Source organism: Pelobates fuscus, chromosome 12 (assembly GCF_036172605.1).
Source record: "Pelobates fuscus isolate aPelFus1 chromosome 12, aPelFus1.pri, whole genome shotgun sequence".
NCBI classification, from domain to species: domain Eukaryota; kingdom Metazoa; phylum Chordata; class Amphibia; order Anura; family Pelobatidae; genus Pelobates; species Pelobates fuscus.
Genome location: NC_086328.1, coordinates 101,035,948 through 101,056,966, shown reverse-complemented (window position 1 = coordinate 101,056,966; position 21,019 = coordinate 101,035,948). Strand labels below are relative to the sequence as shown.

At 43.4% G+C, this 21,019-nt stretch overlaps 1 protein-coding gene across 2 annotated transcripts in view; it reads right to left on the bottom strand.

Moving 5' to 3' along the window:
* PIK3C2A (phosphatidylinositol-4-phosphate 3-kinase catalytic subunit type 2 alpha) overlaps window positions 1–21,019 on the bottom strand; it is a 101,066-nt gene that overhangs the window by 70,296 nt on the left and 9,751 nt on the right. Inside the window, exon 1 of one of the 2 annotated variants that reach the window (XM_063438276.1) lies at window positions 244–262. The exons of the other annotated variant lie outside the window; for it this stretch is intronic. The gene's annotated coding sequence lies outside the window, so the exon portion shown is untranslated. Of the gene's footprint in view, window positions 1–243; window positions 263–21,019 lie in introns of those variants that run through there. 2 annotated transcript variants of the gene reach the window in all.

Genomic DNA, 21,019 nt, shown 5'->3' with positions numbered 1-21,019 from the left:
GGCCTGCGCAAGATTAACGATCAGAACTTAAAATATTCTAACGTTCTGCTTCACTACAGGGTTCTATACACATGGATGCAAACTCTTGAGGCCGCATAGCAGCTTATTGGGCGCTTTTGCAATGGCCAGTATGCTGGCAGAGACAGTCTGTCCGGCAGAATCAAAAAGAAATACTGCAGCACTTCTTCGGTGCTTCATTATCCCTTTATTAAAGTGCACAGCAGATTTAGATCAACATTTCACCAATATTTCAGTCTTCCGCAAGCTTGATGTTTAAACAGTTTCTATATATCTCATGATCAGGATAAACCACACTTTTTTTCCTTGCAAAGATGGTGACATTCCGTCATGTATGTTCTAAATGCTATCAGGGTCTAAATGAGAGAATTTTGCATCGTCGCAAACCAAGAAAATCTACCCCCACCATTTCGGCTTTGAAAACAAGAACAGGAGTTGAGAGTGGTCAAATTGCACAATAACAGAAGTACTGATTAAATCAATTAAATAAGCTGTGTGACACCCTGCGACCTCGAAGAGGTGCACCATGTAAGAGATTCACATTCTCTTGCCGCTAAATAAATATAAAGTAATGCACGGGCTCACTTTTCGGCAAACAGGTCTTAAAGTGAACCTGTCACGACATATATAGGTTTGCAGTTTTCTAACCAGTGTTTCTTCCTTTAATACTATTAAAAGGTCATATTTTAATGTTTCCATTAACCTGGTCTCCTGCTCAATTATGTTTCAGTGGGTGTTACACTTGAAGCACAAACTTCCTTCCATGACAAGCTGACAGTCCCACTTTATGTTTGCATTATAGCAGGGCATGACAAATTTGCTTTGAATCTAGTAGCCAGCTTAAAAAAAAAAAAAAAAAAAAAGAGAAAAGATAGGAGCCAGGATTTTTTTTTTCTCACCAACAAAGCTTTATTTTCAACGACACTGTAGTGAGCTTAATGTAGTGGTTCTGGTGTCTACAGCCTTTTCAATGAAAACACTGCCTTTTTATTTGCATTGCTGCCAAGTAACCAGGCTCTGACTGGCCATCAGGAAACAGGGGAAGATCAAAAAATACTGGAGCGCCGGCCTTGCTTTGTGCCTTCACGAGCCGGTGGGGATCTCAGCTCAAAGACCTGCACCACTGTCCCAAAGACACTTCTATATGGTGGGTTGGAGAGTAAGGGAAATGTTCCTCCCTCGAGCTGGGCAATTCGGAGCGTTGCTGCAGGTTACTATGGCAACCCCCGAGGAGCTAGCGAGAGGAGTGAACTCTGCCTGCAGCCAGAGGAGCTGAAGGCTACAGTTACTAAATACCACAGGACCATCAGGGCCTACCAATGTCCTCCCACCCTGAGCAAAAGGTAAGAAGAAGGGAGGAGTTTTGTTCAAAAATAAAATAATAAAACAAAATATGCATATTGGCTCCCAACACAATATATAGTCCCTATAACATCCAACACAGTCACACACTGAACCCTCTCTCCCCCTGCGCCACACACACACACACACACACCATCCATAAAACAATGCAGATATCACACACACACGCACACACGCACACACACAGCACCCCCTTTAGAAACTACATCCCTTATACCCACACTAGAACCCCTGTATGCAAAAACAAACTGCACAGCCAATCGGAGGGGGGAAGGTCATCCAAATACACACACAATCACAGATTTGACACAAACTGACAGACACACACACACACACACACTCACTGACAGACAAACACATCGTCTCACACACCACCAATTATTATTTGCTCTAATTCAATGTACGTCCATTCAGCCTCCCAATCTTTGAGAAAGCTGGAGCGGATCCTTTCCCTGGGGTCCAGTGCAGCTGCTGTGATCCGTAATCTTCAAGCTCCTCTTGCTCTGCCCCTCGCGGGCTGTTTAGTGATGCCGGGGATGGAGTGACATATCCCAGCTCCTGGCATCACTGCAGGGTGCACAAGGGAGCAGAGCAATAAGGGCATGAAGATTTGTTTTTGCTGCTAATGGGCGTAAAACAACACTTCAAAAACAGTGGTTTAGGTGCCAAGAGTTCACTGGCGCACCCCCAACATAAGTACTCAAACTGTTTTAGATCTGTTTTTTCTTGGGGTCCACCAAGCAAGGCAGTCTCCAGGAAAGCTGGGAGCTACTGCAAGAAGTGTCTGTGTCAGTCCTAAGCCAAGTCTTGCAGTGCAGTCAGCTCATTGGCTGAATATTTGCCACTAGGTTTAACACAGACAGAGAATCCAGCTCACCTGAAGGCTGCAGAGGGGCACGGACCACATATAAGAAGACAATGTGTTCGAAAAGAGTCTGACTACTTACACTGGGGACACAAATGCACCATAACCTCTACACACTCTAGTTGTAATGGTGCTTGGCGCAGTCCTTTAATAAAGTAATAATTTAAATAAAATCATTATTTAGAATAAGCGGATAATGTAATTGTTCACTTCTAACAAGCACATTCCATTTTACAAGAAGCATTAACCTTTAGACCAGTGGTTCTCAAACCAGTCCTCAAGACCCACCAACAGTCCAGGTTTTGTTAGTATCTCCATTGGAATAAAACATGGAAGTACATAAATCCTGGACTGTTGGTGGGCCATGAGGACTGGTTTGAGAACCACTGCTTTAGACAGAACCAAAACAAGACGCCCATAATGGAACAGAATTAGATATCACATCTGGCATATCTTTAACGAATGTGGTGTTTCACAGGACTACAGGGTATTTTCCATCAGCACGTAATCTAAACGCAGCCTGCAAACATGATGAAAGCCAACTTATTCCATGGAGAATCTCTAACATGCAACCATTTAAACAGACCTGTTTCTCACCATCAATCGAAAAACAAATCATAAAGTTGTTCAATTTATTAAGGGGAAAAAAGGTACTTTTTAAAGAGAGAGCTACAGGGACAGGCTCACTTATGTCAGGTACGAATCTATCCCTACGTGAAGCAGTTTTAGTAGCAGCTCTGACCCTTCCTATTCAGGTTCCCTGGCTTGTTTAGCAACAGTTAATGAAGACATCATGCAAATAAGGATGGCAGGGCCACCTATTGTGGTGGAATCTCGGTAAAAATAAATTTAGTAGGCCGAGATTACCACGTGGCATGTGTACGTGCATATGCTGACGTATCGATCAGTTGGTTGCACAAGGCAAGATACGATCAGTAGTGTACGGAGCATGTGCAAGAATACAGGATATAGTATTCCCCTCCTCCATTGTGCTGGACAAGCCATGCGGTCAAACAGGAAGTTAATTCTTATTTGTGTTGATTGGTTAAGAGAATGTGCGGGTGGAGCTTAATATGGGAGGAGTTATATGCCTATATAAGGAGCCTGCACTATTGTCCGGGGCTCAGAACTTGTGGTATTTTGGTGACGCTAGTCCCTCTGAGTCCCGATCGGTGATCCAATAAAGAATCTCTTCCTTCCTGAAGAAACCTGTGTCCATCTCTCTGTGCTTGGCTTCCGTCAGTTTCTCCGGTATCATTTGGTGCATTGGCCGGGAAGCTCATCGTTCAACGGTAGCTGAGAGGCAGAGGCGTGAGACGGTCTATCTTTGCCCACGTTCTCTACGGCTGCACCCCTGAACTTCTGCGTGGACCTCCCTTCGTCTCGGCGCCACTGGGCCGTTGTCCAGGAGATCATCGGCCTCTACGTGAGAAGTGCTGGGGTGTCCCCGTCGATGAGTGTGAACTCAGGTTCAGGAACGAGGAGGTAAGACAACTGCTGTTTTAGACGGCAGGACCCACTAGGGGTATACCGATTGTGCGGTAGGCCCAAAGGGGTTTTTGAATCTGTGTATCTGCCCCCTCTGTCGGAGGGAAGGAGCGAAGGCGCACCGCTCGATCGAACGCTCTTTAGTCAGACCGTTTGATTTGGTTAGTCAGGCGGGGTCCTGGTGTAAATAGCCCTAGCCGGACACCGGTGTCTTGTCTAGACTAGCGTTCTAGGGTGTACATTTTGTTCGCTAGGTCGGAGAGACCGGGAGACTAAGCGGCGCCTGTGTAAATTCGGTTCGCTAGTTCTCATCCTATCTGGGCTAAGTGGGAAGGCGTGTAAATTTGGAACCCACTAGACTTTTGATAGTGCGACTAAGAGGCGTCTGTGTAAATTCGGTTCTCTAGCTCGCTATATATGTGGTGATTGGGCAGTGTGGCTAACCAAAACGGGTGTATATAGTTTTAGGTAGTCCATTCAAGGTACTGGCCAATAGTTTAGTTGGGAATTGTAAATGTGTTAACGATTGTTTTAGTAAAGTGTATATCTTGTTAGATAGCGCGAGCTCAGCCGTCTAGCGAGAGTGTTAATAGTGTGTTGCTGTATTATAGTGCACGGTACCATAACCCTGTATATTTACTGACACTGTATATAAGTACTAATCATTGTTGTCCATTGCATGTTTAACACCATAACCACTAATAATTGTATTGTGACCTTAACTTGTGCTTTGACCTATGCTAACCGTACTGTAACCGCTATTTGTAAAAGACGATGTTACTGGGGTGTGTTATAGACGGGTAATTCGTATATAGAGAATTATAGCGTGGGTGACTGTATAGTTACGCCAAAGGGCATAATATTGATTATCTAGTGACTGGTGTAACAGCTGTGTGTGTACGGGAATTCCCTGAGTGTTTATTGTTATTGTGTACGTTTCACTTGGTAACCGTACCACGTGGTGCTGTTGCCAGAGGAAACGGGTGTGACTGTTGAATAGTACGCGTGTATAGTATTCGTTGTCGACGACGTTCCATTGTTAAGTATGGGTGCGTCGCAGTCAACGATTCCGGATCCCTTAGGTTGTATGGTGAAGAATTTTAAAAAGGGATTCAAAACTTGTGATTTTGGGGTTAAGATGTCTCCTGTGCGTTTAGTTACTTTGTGCACTAGGGAGTGGCCTACTTTGGTTGCGGCATGGCCGCCACGTGGCAGTTTGGATCTAACTCTGGTACAGCGCTTACACGTGGCTGTATCAGGTAGGCCTGAGCTTTACGGCCAGTTTCCTTATATTGACTGTTGGAGACAGGCCGTAAATGACTCGCCAAAATGGCTCCAGACATGCCACGAGGAGCAGTGTCGCCTCATGGTAGCTAGGACTTGTTCGTCCACTAGGACTGGTGTTAGGCCCATTTTGGACACGCCCCCTGAGTCCGAGATCCCTTTGCCGCCCCCTTACTTTCCGTTAAGAAGAAGTGACGCAAACGCAGGAAGTCCTGCAGCCCTCCCCTCATTACCCCCATCCACTTCCGCTTCCTCCTCCAGTACAGGATCCACCCCCCCTCGTACTAAATCTCCCCTTCCGGAACCAGAACCCACCCCCATTAGAAACGAATATCCTGATTTGGCGCCACTTCAGACTTCGGGTCAAGCTTCATCTAGCTCGGCTCGAAGTGTTTTATTTACGACCTTTTCCCAAAACCAACCTCCCACATCCCCATACCCTATCTCTCCCCGACCGGAACCCATGACTGACGCCTCTCTACGTAGCCCCATCCAAACCCGACAGTTGACTGGTGCCCAACAATTAAAGCACTATCAGATGCCTCTTCGTCTGAATCCCGGGTCAGCTTATATCGATGCCGCAGGTCAAATGGCACACGCTGACCCAGTCTTCGTATATGTCCCATTTACCACAACCGATCTTTTAAACTGGAAGACCCATAATTCCTCGTATACTGAGAAACCACAAGCTATGACTGATCTGTTCACCTCAATAGTACAGACGCATAATCCGACATGGGCTGATTGCCAGCAGTTACTAATGACTTTATTTAACAATGAGGAAAGGACAAGAATAAATCAAGTAGCCATAAAAGCACTAGAGGATAGAGCCCGTGCTTTGAACCAAGCTAATCCAGCAGCATGGGCCGCAACACATTATCCCAACACTGATCCCGATTGGAACGTAAATGGTGCCGATATGGTTCAACTCAGAGCCTATAGAGACGCTATAATTGCTGGCATGAAAGCAGGAGGAAAGAAAGCCATTAACATGTCGAAGACAGTTGAGGTGATCCAGAAAAGCGATGAAGCGCCCAGTGTCTTTTATGACCGATTATTGGAGGCATACCGCTTGTATACCCCCTTTAATCCGGAAGACGCAGACAATTCCCGAATGGTTAACTCCGCCTTTGTCAGCCAAGCATACGGAGATATTAAGCGCAAGCTACAAAAGTTAGAAGGGTTTGCAGGTATGTCCATCACCCAACTAATGGAGGTAGCAAATACGGTCTATATGAACAGGGATACAGAAAGTAAGAAAGAGGAAGAGCGCAAGATGCGTAAAAAGGCTGATATGCTAGCGGTAGCGATCGCAGGCGTAGATAAACGGGGCCCAGATAGAGGCAATAATAGATGGAGTAGGGAGCCTTTGAGTAGGGATCAATGCGCGTATTGCAAGGAAGAAGGGCATTGGAGGAACGAATGTCCGCAAAGAGAGCAGTACGAGAGAGACCAACCCAGGGCAGGCTACGGAAACTTTAGAGGCAGAGCGAGAGGTAGAGGAGGCCCCGGAGGGAGTAATGGTTATAGAGGGAGTAATGGGAACAGAGGAAGTGTTAGGGAAGACAGGTATATTCCAGCAGCGCAAAGGTCCCGCGATAGAGAAGGTAGGGACTTTGTAGGATTGGCTGACACGGTCATGGAGGACTATTGATACCGACCGGGCTCCATCCCCCTTGGTCGAGCGGAGCCTATGGTCGATGTATCAATAGGGGGAAAAAGGAGTGCGTTCATGATCGACACTGGTGCTGAACATTCAGTGGTGACTAATCTAGTTGCTCCTCCATCTGGAAGGACTATTACTGTGATAGGAGCAACTGGAAGAAGTGCTGAAAAACCGGTTCTTAAAAGTCGACTCTGTACATTGGGAGGCCACGTAGTAAAACATCAATTCCTTTATATGTCTGAATGTACAGTCCAATTGCTGGGACGTGATATGCTATCAAAATTACAAGCGCAGATTACGTTCCTACCAAATGGAACAACATCCTTAAAGTTTAATGGACCTTCAGGTATTATGACTTTATCCGTACCAAAGGAAGAAGAGTGGCGACTTTATACAGTGTTGACTAGCCAAAACCCTAGGAGTGATGAGACATTGTTCAACATACCAGGAGTTTGGGCAGAGAACAACCCACCAGGACTGGCCCGCAATATTCCACCTATAAAAATTGAACTAAAACTTGGGGTTTATCCAGTAAGCCCAAGACAATACCACATCCCGCAGAAGGCTAAGAAGAACATTCAATCCTATCTGGATAAGTTCATACGGTATGGTATCCTAAAATTCTGTACTTCCCCCTGGAACACCCCATTGCTGCCTGTTCAAAAGCCCGGTACAGATGAGTATCGACCTGTGCAGGACTTGAGAGCAGTCAATGATGCGGTTGTTAGTATACATCCAGTCGTGCCCAATCCATATAACCTGCTTGCTTTAATTCCGGGCGGGGCTACTTACTTCACAGTCTTAGACCTCAAAGATGCCTTCTTTTGCCTCCGAATTGCCACAGAAAGTCAATGTATTTTTGCTTTCCAATGGGAGAACGCTGTAACGGGCTCAAAACGCCAAATGACTTGGACAAGACTGCCCCAAGGGTTTAAAAATTCACCTACCCTATTTGGTTCAGCTCTAAGTCAAGATCTACTGGATTTCGAGTCTATCCCAGGAGAATGTGTATTGTTACAATATGTAGATGACTTGTTGATAGCAGCAGTTACAAAAGAAAAATGTCAGCAAGCAACGCACGATCTACTACATATTCTCTGGAAGGCAGGATACAAGGTGTCTAGAAAGAAGGCTCAGTTGTGTTTGCCAACTGTCAAGTATCTGGGATTCCATATCTCTGAAGGTCAAAGGATTATGGGGCCAGAGAGAAAAGAAGCTGTCTGCCAAATACCAATACCCAAGAATAGAAGACAAGTGCGAGAATTCTTGGGGGCAGCAGGCTTCTGTAGGATATGGATTCCCAGCTATGCGATACTGGCAAAACCTCTGTACGCAGCCATCAAAGGTACAGAGCACGACCCCTTCTTATGGACCCAAGAACAGCAAACGGCATTTGAAGATGTGAAGAAGGCTTTGATGAGTGCCCCAGCATTAGGTCTACCTGATCACACACGACCATTCTACCTGTATGTACATGAGCAAAGAAGAATGGCTGTGGGAGTATTGACACAGTACTTGGGATCATGGCAAAGACCTGTTGCCTACATGTCTAAGCAACTGGATGCAGTGGCCAGCGGACTTCCACCTTGTCTAAGAGCCGTAGCTGCAGCCGCCCTGCTAGTAGCTGAAGCCGATAAACTCACTCTGGGTCAAGAACTTTATGTACGAGTCCCACATGCAGTACAGACGTTGTTGGATTACAAAGGAAATCATTGGTTTAGTAACAGCCGTATGACCAAGTATCAAGCAATGTTGTGTGAAAACCCAAGAGTGCATTTAGAGACTGTAAACACCTTAAATCCAGCTACCCTTTTGCCGCAACCTACTGAAAGTCAACATGATTGTCTGGAAGTAATGGATGAAGTATTTTCAAGTAGACCAGATCTTCGTGATTTTTCCATCCAGAACCCCGATGTTCAATATTACACCGACGGCAGTAGTTATGTGAAAGAAGGGATCCGCTATGCAGGATATGCAGTAACAACAATAGACAAGGTGATAGAAGCTCGGCCACTGGCAAAAGGAACATCAGCACAAAAGGCAGAATTAATAGCACTAACACGAGCGTTACAATTGGCTGAAGGTTTAAGAGTAAATATCTATACGGACTCTAAGTATGCGTTTTTAACCACTCATGCCCACGGAGCTTTGTATAAAGAAAGAGGACTACTGAATTCAGAAGGCAAAGAAATCAAATACGCAGCCGAAATCCTACAACTATTGGAAGCAGTGTGGGAGCCGAAAGAAGTCGGTATTATACATTGTCGAGCGCATCTGAGAGGGGATGGTGATGTAACCAAAGGAAATCGGATGGCAGATAGTGCAGCTAAGCGTGCTGCTGAATCAGGAAGACAGGAGTATGTGGGGCATATAGCTGCTCTAATACCAACCCCACTGTCTCAATGGACTCCAGTTTATACAACTCAAGAAGAGGAGTGGTTAAAGACTGAACCGGGAAAGTATTTGGAGAACAAGTGGTATCAGCTAGAAGATGGAAGAATAGTTATACCAGCATCACTAGCAGTAGAAATTGTCCAGAACTATCATAACGGGACACATTCTGGGAGAGACAGTACAGAAGAATCTCTCAGGAAACATTTCTACATACCAAGATTGTCCAACTTGACTCAGGCCATTGTACGCAGATGTGTAACGTGTGCTAAGAATAATGCAAGACAAGGACCAGTAAAGCCACCAGGAGTCCAGTTTATGGGGGGACTCCCCATGTCCGATCTACAAATAGACTTTACAGTGATGCCTAAATCGGGTGGACATCGTTACCTGTTGGTAATTGTGTGCACCTATTCAGGCTGGGTAGAAGCATGTCCTACTCGTACAGAGAAAGCAGGAGAAGTTGTGAGATTCCTGCTACGAGAAATAATACCCCGATATGGACTACCCTGTTCTATAGGATCGGACAATGGTCCAGCTTTTGTTCATCAGTGCCTACAACAACTGACTCATATGCTTGGTATAAAGTGGAGGCTTCATACCGCATATAGACCCCAGAGTTCTGGTAAGGTAGAGAGAATGAATAGAACTATTAAGAACCAGTTGGCTAAAATGTGTCAGGAAACCCAACTTAAGTGGAACGTTCTCTTACCTATAGCTCTATTGCGAATCCGCAGTACCCCTACCAGAAGGATGGGCCTCTCTCCTTTTGAAATTATGTATGGGCGACCACCTCCCGTACTTGGTAACTTAAGGGGGGATTTGAGTCAGTTGGGAGAAGGAATTACCCGGCAGCAGGTTGTAGAGTTGGGTAAGACTATGGAGGAGGTACAGAAATGGGTACAAGATAGATTACCTGTGAATATTTATCCCCCTGTTCATAGTTATCATCCAGGAGACCAAGTGTGGATTAAAGAGTGGAATAATGTACCGTTAGGGCCCAAGTGGAGAGGTCCTTATGTTGTTCTTTTGTCTACCCCTACAGCGATAAAAGTAGCCGAAGTGACTCCGTGGATACATCACTCCAGGGTTAAACCAGCAGCAGTCGATTCTTGGCAAGTTACAGCAGATCCAGAGAATCCCTGCAAGATCCGGTTGAAACGCACTACTCAGTCGGAGTAACGAGGAATTATTGTGGATTACAAATTTTATTGTTACAGGTGTGAGTGAGAAGGCCATAATAAAGCCTGTCCGCTTACCAACACATAGTGTATAAGCCAGGAAAGTCTCGAAGGGACACCTGTGAAGACGAGCAGAACTCCATTCCCTGCAGCCCTCACATCCTGGAAGCTGAGGTTCCATCGCACGGACGAAGACTGAGGATGACGGCGAAAGATGTGCTTTTGATTGTGTTTATTTACATGTGTTTTTATATTCAGGAAGGTAGAGGTACCGACACTCCTAGCTGTGAGGTATGCATTAAGACTACGAGAACAGGTAACCATATTTCCCAAACCCTAATTTGGCATTCACAATACGAATGTAAAGGAGAGGTATCAAGATGTAGATACCTAAATATAGACTATAGTGTGTGCCATTTAGGAGTAGGAGAACCTAAGTGCTTCAGTCCAGAGTATCAACCTCGTACAATTTGGTTGACTCTCAGGAATGGAGATCCTCAGGGGACCCTAATTAATAAGACGGTGTTAGAATCCGTATATTCTTCGGGTGTTCTGCTATTTGATGCATGTAAGGCGATATCAAGTGGTAGAAAACCGTGGAATGTATGTGGGGATCTTAGATGGGAGAGGACGTATGGGTCTAATGATAAATATATTTGTCCCAGTAGTAAAAATAAATATGTAAGTCCTAGATGCCCAAATAAAGACTATAACTTTTGCCCATATTGGTCTTGTGTGGGGTGGGCGACTTGGGGACAGACAGTAGATAAAGACATGATAGTGACTAAGTTGCCGACTAGCCCTTATTGTAAGTCTATGGAATGCAACCCAGTCCATATACTTATTAATAACCCCGACAAGTTCCTAGATAAGTATGGAAATTTATTTGGGTTTCAGATATACGGGACGGGTTTAGATCCTGGGACATTATTGTTTATAGGAATAGAGACTGATACGGTATCTTCCCAGACTCATCAAGTATACCATTCCTTTTATGAAGAGATGAGTATAGATAATAAGATCCCCCATAACGCTAAAAACCTGTTCATAGATTTAGCCGAAAGTATTGCCGGTAGTCTTAATGTTACCAACTGCTATGTGTGTGGAGGTACTAACATGGGAGACCAATGGCCTTGGGAAGCAAAGGAGGTAATGTCCGGTTCTGAGGCAGTTGACCAACTAATATCTACACAAGCCGATTATCATTTGAGTGTTAGAGGTAAATCTGAGTGGAGATTAAAGACCTCCATCATAGGTTATGTTTGCATAGCAAGGAAAGGAATAATGTATAATACTTCTGTAGGAGAATTAACTTGTCTAGGGCAAAAAGCTTATGATAATGATACTAAAAATACAACTTGGTGGTCGGCTTCAAATGTCTCAGAACCATCTAACCCGTTTGCTAGATATGCCAGTTTAAAGGATGTGTGGTTTGATTTATCCATCACATCTACCTGGAGAGCCCCAGCAAATTTGTACTGGATCTGTGGTAAGAAAGCCTATTCGGAGTTGCCACAGGACTGGGAAGGGGCATGTGTGTTGGGTATGCTCAAACCATCCTTCTTCTTGTTACCGATTGAAACAGGTGAGACTTTAGGTGTTAAAGTGTATGATGTGAATCATAGGAAGAAAAGGGGACCCATAGAGATAGGCACCTGGGAAGATAATGAATGGCCTCCCCAGCGCATCATAGATTATTATGGGCCAGCCACGTGGGCTGAGGATGGTACCTTTGGTTATAGAACCCCTATTTATATGCTCAACCGCATTATAAGATTACAGGCGGTGGTTGAGATTATCACTAATGAAACATCACAAGCGCTCAATCTCCTAGTGAAACATAATACCAGGATGAGGACAGCAGTATACCAGAATAGATTAGCCTTGGATTACCTTTTGGCAGTAGAGGGAGGTGTATGTGGGAAGTTTAACCTAAGCAATTGCTGTCTTCAAATAGATGACGAAGGGCAAGCAATAGCTGAGCTTACTAGCCATATGGTTAAACTAGCGCATGTGCCTACTCAGGTATGGAAAGGGTATAATCCAAGTAGTTGGTTTGGTAGCTGGTATGAGTGGTTTGGAGGGCTTAAGGCAGTGGTAGGTGGAGTCCTACTGATTTTACTGTTGTGTCTACTCCTACCGTGTCTTATACCCTTAGTAGTTAGGTCTGTGCAAAGCCTGATAGGAAGTATAGCAGAGAGGAAGGCTGCTGCACAGATAATGGCGATATATAAGTATAAGGCTCTAGATCAAGGAGAACCAATGCAGGAAGATGAGTGTTAAAAGATTCACATCATAAGATAAGTCTGGTCTGGTTCAAGGTAACTTGCGGTGTAAGCAAAACTAAGGTTATGTGATGCCTCAAGTAATTGTAAAATATCAAGAGGCATCAAAGGGGGGAATGTGGTGGAATCTCGGTAAAAATAAATTTAGTAGGCCGAGATTACCACGTGGCATGTGTACGTGCATATGCTGACGTATCGATCAGTTGGTTGCACAAGGCAAGATACGATCAGTAGTGTACGGAGCATGTGCAAGAATACAGGATATAGTATTCCCCTCCTCCATTGTGCTGGACAAGCCATGCGGTCAAACAGGAAGTTAATTCTTATTTGTGTTGATTGGTTAAGAGAATGTGCGGGTGGAGCTTAATATGGGAGGAGTTATATGCCTATATAAGGAGCCTGCACTATTGTCCGGGGCTCAGAACTTGTGGTATTTTGGTGACGCTAGTCCCTCTGAGTCCCGATCGGTGATCCAATAAAGAATCTCTTCCTTCCTGAAGAAACCTGTGTCCATCTCTCTGTGCTTGGCTTCCGTCAGTTTCTCCGGTATCACTATTAAAGAAATATACACTGTTTTTTCAGAAACCGCCTACATGTTCATCTCATGAAATGTTCCTTGTAAGTTCTGCTATTTGTCAGCATTTCCTTTTAATGAAGAAAACAGCATGACTGTGCTCTATATGCTGGTGCAAGCTTTTATCATTCAGGCGTTTGTAGAGCATGGCATATCTAAGAAATGTGCTAATCGTCTCGAAGAAGGTCTCCTTTACTTTGTCTTAAGGTCTGTACAATTTGTGTCAGAGGTAATTTCAACGTGTGCTGCATGGTACCAATTCACAGTGTCCAAAAAAAGCTTACCCTAGCTCCTGTTTTTTTTTTCTCCACCAGATGAGCGGTTACCTTAAATGAATAGGTACCTGAACTGTATGGTGTCACTTCTAAATGCCAATGCATTACAGGAATGTGTGCCAGTGTTTTGTGAAAATGGTGACAGAGCAATGAGTTGCAGATATGGTAAAAGAGCAGTGCCAGTGCGTTACCAACATAGTAACAAAGAAGTGCTAGGGCATTACCGAAATACTTATAGCGTGAAAGGCTGTGCTAGTGCGTGAAATATAGTAACAGCGAGGAAAGCAGTGCCAGCTTGTTACGGATATAGTGAGAGCAGTGCCAGCGCATTACCGATATAGCTATAGCACTGCCAGCGCGTTACTGATATAGTGACAGACGAGTGCCAGAGCATTATTGATACAGTGCCAGCCAGTTACCAATATAGCAACAGAGCAATGCCAGCCCGTTACCAATATAGCTACAGAGCAATGCCAGCCCGTTACCAATATAGCAACAGAGCACTGCCAGCGCGTTACCGATATAGCAACAGAGCACTGCCAGCGCGTTACCGATACAGTGACACCAGTGGCAGTGTGTTAGTGTGTGGCAGAGGAGGGCCAGCACATTACAGATACAGTGACAGAGCACTGCCAGCACGTTACAGATACAGTGACACCAGTGGCAGTGTGTTACAGAGGAGGGCCAGCCCGTTACCGATACAGTGACAGCCCGTTACCGATATAGCTACAGAGCAATGCCAGCCCGTTTCCGATACAGTGACAGAGCACTGCCAGCACGTTACCGATACATTGACACCAGTGGCAGTGTGTGACATAGGAGTGCCAGGTCGTTAGTAAAACAGTGACAGAGTAGTGCAAGCGTGTTACCGATATAGTGACAGAGGAGAGCCAGTGCATTTAAGATGATTTGTGCCTCCTTTATACTGTACTGCATACTTGAAGTTTTATCAGAATTAAATAAGGAAAAAAGTAAAAGTGTAATGTGCTATCCAACTGGTCTGCAATCAAAGGTTACACAAAAGGCATGAGAACTGTAGTATGGATTTATCAAACTTCACTTTAGGGAGGTGATCTATTATGGCAAATACCAAGTGTTAAAGGAACACTATAGTCACCTAAATTTCTTTAGCTAAATAAACCAGTTTAGTGTATAGATCATTCCCCTGCAATTTCACAGCTCAATTCACTGTCATTTAGGAGTTAAATCACTTTGTTTCTGTTTATTCAGCCCTACCCACACCTCCCCTGGCTATGATTGACAGAGCCTGCATGAAAAAAAAAAAAACTGGTTTCACTTTCAAACAGATGTAATTTACCTTAAATAATTGTATCTCAATCTCTAAATTGAACTTTAATCACATACAGGAGGCTCTTGCAGGATCTAGCAAGCTATTAACATAGCAGGGGATAAGAAAATATTAATTAAACAGAACTTGCAATAAAGAAAGCCTAAATAGGGCTCTCTTTTACAGGAAGTGTTTATGGAACAAAAGGGTTTATAAACAAAAGGGATTTAACTCCTAAATGGCAGAGGATTGAGCAGTGAGGCTGCAGGGGCATGTTCTATACACCAAAACTGCTTTATTGAGCTAAAGTTGTTCAGGTGACTATAGTGTCCCTTTAAGAACGCACCCTACTTCAAGAGTGTGCGTGACGCAGTTGTGGTGGTGAAAGGATTAAAGTTCACTATTTGTGTGCACTAAACCGGGAATAATGATAAAATCCCACTTAACACCACCCGTACTCAAGCATAATAATAAAAATATTACTATTTTAACGCTGTCGCCACTGCTATGTTTACACTAGGGTTAATCCAGCCTCTAGTGGTGGTCTCATTGACAGCCACTAGATGCGCTTCCGTGCTTCTCACTGTGAAAATCACAATGAGAAGACGCTGATGTCTATAGGAAAGCATTGAGAAATGCTTTCCTATGGACTGTCAATGCGCGTGCGGATCTTGCCGCGCATGCGCATTCAGCGCTGACGTCGGGATGAGGAGGTGAGTTCCCCAGCTCCGAGGGAGCCCGGCGCTGGAGAAAGGTAGGTATTTAACCCCCTCAGCCCCCTTGAGCCCAGCGGGATTGGGACCCTGAGGGTGGGGGGAACCTTAAGACTCTATAGTGCTAGGAAAACGGGTTTGTTTTCCTGGCACTATAGTGGTCATTTAATATTAAAATTTCGCTAAAATGAATTGGGCACCCTTGGAGAGACACCAAGTGTTAACAGCAGCAAAAGTATAGATTGAATATGTGCAATGAATTTAGCACACCAAAATTCCTTGCAGCACTGAAGCACACATACACAGTCAACTGGACACATACATTACACACACGCACATTTATAGGAAACTGCTGTAGTTGTTAGGTGTGTAGAAAACAGTGACAGAGCAACTCCTTCCTGGAAGCATCGTTATTACAATGTTTTGAGTGTACTTTAGGCTTTAGTAATGCAGATTTCTGCATTTTGAAAATTAAAATCCTTCTCTGGTTATTTCCACCATCTTTTAAGGATGGCCAATGCCATTGAGAAGCAAGGAAGACCAACTGTGGGTCATTGCCCAATCAAACATTTCTTTTAGAGAAGTGGTACACTATTATAGTACACGCAGGGAGATACTAGATCTAGATCTTCAGAGTACATTCAAGCAGTGTTAAATGTCATAGAGAAGACAGGGCTGTATGTAACCTCCTTCGATATCACCAGACTGCCACAAACAATACTAGTACATGGATGGGTGAACGGGGTAATCTACATTTCTCGTAAAAATTACAGGCGACGGGAATGGGCATTGAAGAAAGGATTAATATTTGTGAAAATTCCAGATTTATTTTTTTTTTTTATGAAAAAGCACTAGCAACATCACTGCATCAGATGCACTACAATAAGGAGTAACTATTGAAGTTGGTACAATGTTTTCAGTATCCCTTTAAACTTCTAGCTCATGGATCTTACTTGTAGTTTACATTTTTTATTTGCAGTCCATTATTGAATGGTTACATTGCTTGACTTTTAATATAGTTAATTTTAAGGGGACTGGTTGCCTTTAACAAGACACTACATAATACCTTCTCAGAATAACGTGTTTGTTTTAGTTCCCAAACTATCAATAGCAGGAAGAGACGAGGAAAGAGCTAGATTCCTGTTTGCTATAATAACACCATGGTTTAATTACAACTCGCAAGTTATAGGAACGCTTGCTATCTTGGCCCATAGTTGGTTTAGTGTTTGGTGAATTCCCAGTGCCAAGTATTGCTACGGCCCTTACTAGGGGAAAGGCTCTGAAAACCAGTTAGTATGTTCCTACCTTGATACAGCTACAGGCCAATCCGGTTATACATGTCATGCATTTAACTTATTCAAAAAATACGTTTATTAAATATATATATATATATATATATATATATATATATATATATATATATATATATATATATATATATATATATATATATATATATGTGTATGTATTTTTCTTTTTTTTTTTTATTCTTTAGCCCTGCCACCAGCAAGTGGCAAGAATATCTTTGGTGTAATCAGTGCAGGAGCAGTGAATGCGAGACCAGAGTACTCACGTCCTCACCGCCTGGTTATCTATTGTGCATGAGAGTGCAGCTGCCGTGATTTCCCGCATGCCTACTATATCAGGTATTTCCCTACAGCTCCCTGTAGACATAACATTACGTACAAACAAGATTTTTCACACGAATCCCAACACTGGAGGAAAAGATACACCATTAATTTAAACTTAAGAGAACACACACACACACACACACACACACACACACACACTACACAGAGCCAGCACACACCATGCACAAATTACACACAGTCAGCACACGCCACATGCAAATATTATATACAGCTAGTTCACACCACACATACAGGCAGCGCACTCCGACACACAATTGCGCACAGCCAGCAAACACAACACAAACAATCACAATACACACACACACTAGAACAAGCATTTCCAAAGTCCTGCCCGCGTTCTGGTTTAATACGGCCCCACAGGTAGTTTGGCTAATCTACCTGTTGTGGCCCCCACTGAATCCCCAAGTGCTGCTCAGGACCCCTGGGATCTCTGGATCTTTAAACACCGCTGTCCTGAGCGGTGCTCATGGATTTATGGGGGCCAAGATATCGCGAGAATGCAGACGGACGTGTAATGACCTCAGTCTGCGTTCTCGCGATCTCTTCGCGGGATCTTGTGGATGTCATGAGATTCGCGGGATTTGGCTCCTTCTCCCTGCAGAAAATCGACAAAATAAAAAGGTGCAGAATAAATAGGGGCAGAATACAGAGGGACAGAATAAAAAGACAGAATAAAGAGATCTCAGACAGAATAAAGAGATGAAATGAAAAGTATGCCATTTGCAATAAACTTTACATAAAACAGTTCATCTGCATTAAATTTTAATGGTTCAAGGAATGTCTGGCACAATGGTTGGCCCTCACGCATGTTCACTTAATCAAATATGGCCCTCACGCATTTTCACTCAATCAAAAATCGCCCTCTTTGAAAAAAGTTTGGACACCCATGCACTAGAACAAAGACGCAGGATGAGACGCAGAATTCACAAAATGCAGACTTTTTTTTTTTTTTAAACGAACACAACTAAAAGAAAAGTGGAGCATATATCAACACCAACAGGTTAAGGGGTAACCCTTAAATTATGAAATAACTAAAAGAAAAAGTGTTGGTAGGAAAAGAGTTAATTATATGTGCAAGTATAGGTTTGGTAAGGGAAAAGATCTACATGCGCAGAAAAGACGAAAGCTTCACTTTTATAATTAATTTAAAAATGACAACTACAGAAAGAAAATAAATAGACCCAATAGGGCCATACACCAAAATGAAATACACGATCAAATGCTACAAAAGGTAAGACAGAATATTGCTAAATTTGTAGAGACTGTCAGCTGCTAAAAGTATAAAATCTGAAGGCAATAAATCTCACTTGTTACAAAATAAACTGCTGCAAAAAGAACCAAAACAAAAAATACCATATTTACTTGAACCTAATGCGCACCTCAATTTTTGAAAACTGGCAGCTGAAAAACGTTTTTGCTGGCGAATGTAATGCGCATTTATTCAAGAAAATACTTCTATACAACATGGTGCAATACTGAAAAGGTTTATTGCCATATACCATAATAACATTGATGGTATTTAAATTTTAGTGTTACATGCCAAGTCTTTTTTTTTTTTAAATTAACCTCTCTTTCAGGAACTAAATTTGCCTGTGTGAATTCGCCAGAATGAAATTTGCGTTTTTGAATTCAGCAGTTTTAATTCGCTGGAAAATGTTGAATTTTGCCCGAATGTAATGCACCTTCAAATTTTGGAAACTATTTTACAAAAAATAAAAAATGTGCATTAGATTCCAGTAAATACGGTATATACCAAAGTAGCTAAAAATATAGTAGTAACATACACAAAGGTACTGGAGCCCATAATCTGACCTACTGGAAAAGCTAGTAAAGTTAGATAATAGACTAGATGGCAGGAGAAAAAAAAAAAACCCTACGTTTAGCAGGAACGAAGGTACCTAAAACTACCTAAATGTGCCTTCGAGGGCACTCAAAATAAAAGACTACCCCCCAACTCAATAGCGGCAATAATCCTTGTGTCTGAGGAAGGAAATGTTAAAGTACCAGGAAAACATATCCGTTAAAACCCCTTCAGTGAATTACCAGAGTCCATCGCCGATGTCCCTCAGCGCTGTGTCAGCCGGTGGGGGTGACCTAATGCGCATGCGCGGCAATGGCCGTGCACGCACTTTAGACCCCCCCATAGGAAAGCATTATTCAATGCTTGCCTATGGGGATTCCGGCGACGCTGGAGGTCCTCATGCATAGCATCCAGCATTGTTTAAAACACTTTTCGTGTTCTAAGAACACGGAAGTCCCTCTAGTGGCTGTCTGATAGACAGCCGCTAGAAGAGGACTTAACCCTGCAAGGAAATTATTGCAGTTTATAAAAACTGCAATAATTACACTTGCAGGGTTAAAGGATCACTATAGTGCCAGTAAAACATACTCGTGCCCCCACCCTCAGGGTCCCCCTCCTGCCGAGCTGGGTGGAGAGGAACGGGTTAAACTTACCTCTTTCTCCAGCGCCGGGCGGGGAGCTCTCCTCCTCCTCCTCTCCGGCTGAACGCGCATGCGTTGCAAGAGCCGCGCGAGCATTCAGCCAGTCTCATAGGAAAGCATTTACAATGCTTTCCTATGGACGCTGGCGTCTTCTCACTGTGATTTTCACAGTGAGACGCACGCAAGCGCCTCTAGCGGCTGTCAGTGAGACAGCCACTAGAGGCTGGATTAACCCAAATATAAACATAGCAGTTTCTCTGGAACTGCTATGTTTATAGAAAAAAGGGTTAACCCTAGATGGACCAGGCACCCAGACCACTTCATTAAGCTGAAGTGGTCTGGGTGCCTATAGTGGTCCTTTAACCCCTTAAGGACCAAACTTCTGGAATAAAAGGGAATCATGACATGTCACACATGTCATGTGTCCTTAAGGGGTTAAGGGTGGTGGGAGTTGGCACCCATACCACTCCAATGGGCAGAAGAGGTCCTGGTGCCTGGAGTGCCCTTTAAACTAAACTAGGTAACAACCAAATTGGAAAAGGCATAAAACCCCAAATCAAAAATAAAAATTACATGTATACAATGACCTCTCATTGCGCTCATGTTCAGAGTATTACAAATGTAGTTATTATTATTATTATTATATTATTTATAGAGCGCCGTCAAATTCCTCAGCGCTTTAGTTGCATTGTAAGATCACTGGTGACAACCAAACAGTGTGAGGAAAGTCAATGAAGCCCGTAAAGATTTTTTGGAAAACAAAATACAAATGCCAAAAACAAGGCAAAAAAGTCATGTCAATTTATAGCGGATTTAGAGAATTTTTCCAGATCAGCTATTTTTGTCTGTTTTCTGATTCATATTTGCAGCAATCACGGATGCATGTAGTGTCTAGATTTAAACCGGTGCTTTGCCATCTGAATCCTATTAATATTAGGGCCACCCTTCGTCTAAGTGGTACCATGCCATAGCAAATGTACAATCCTAGAACCTGAATAACACAGATATGAATGGATTACTGCCAGATGCGTCAAAAGAGACTTTTCCAACATATCGACCAATTAGATTTTATGCTCACTTCCTTTTCTGTTCAGAGAAGTGTGCACAGACCTGGCTAATCAGTCCCTGAATGCGCTACATTCCCCCTGGCTAAAGGCCAGAAAAATCTAGGCTATTTGTAAGCTAGCCGTTTGAATAAAATGCACAGGGCGTGATGTTCTGTTACAAACCATAATGTACATTCTAACGCTTTAAGGGAAAAAGAAACAAATCAGGCCTGCAGATGGTTAACTCTTGTTAACAAGGGGTTAATGAGATGGCAGCCATGGCAGTAGTTAATTGTTACCATGTGAATTTCTGAACCGCTGCCCAGGGCAGACAAGGGCAGCTTCAATACAGAACTCCAAAGCAGTTTCCTTCCAATAAAAACCAAGGACACAACAGAATCTTTGTCTTCATCGACATCTGTAACCAAGAAACCCCTTCAGAGATGCAGGTGACTATCAGGTCTAAAACAATTGTTCTCACTTTGATGA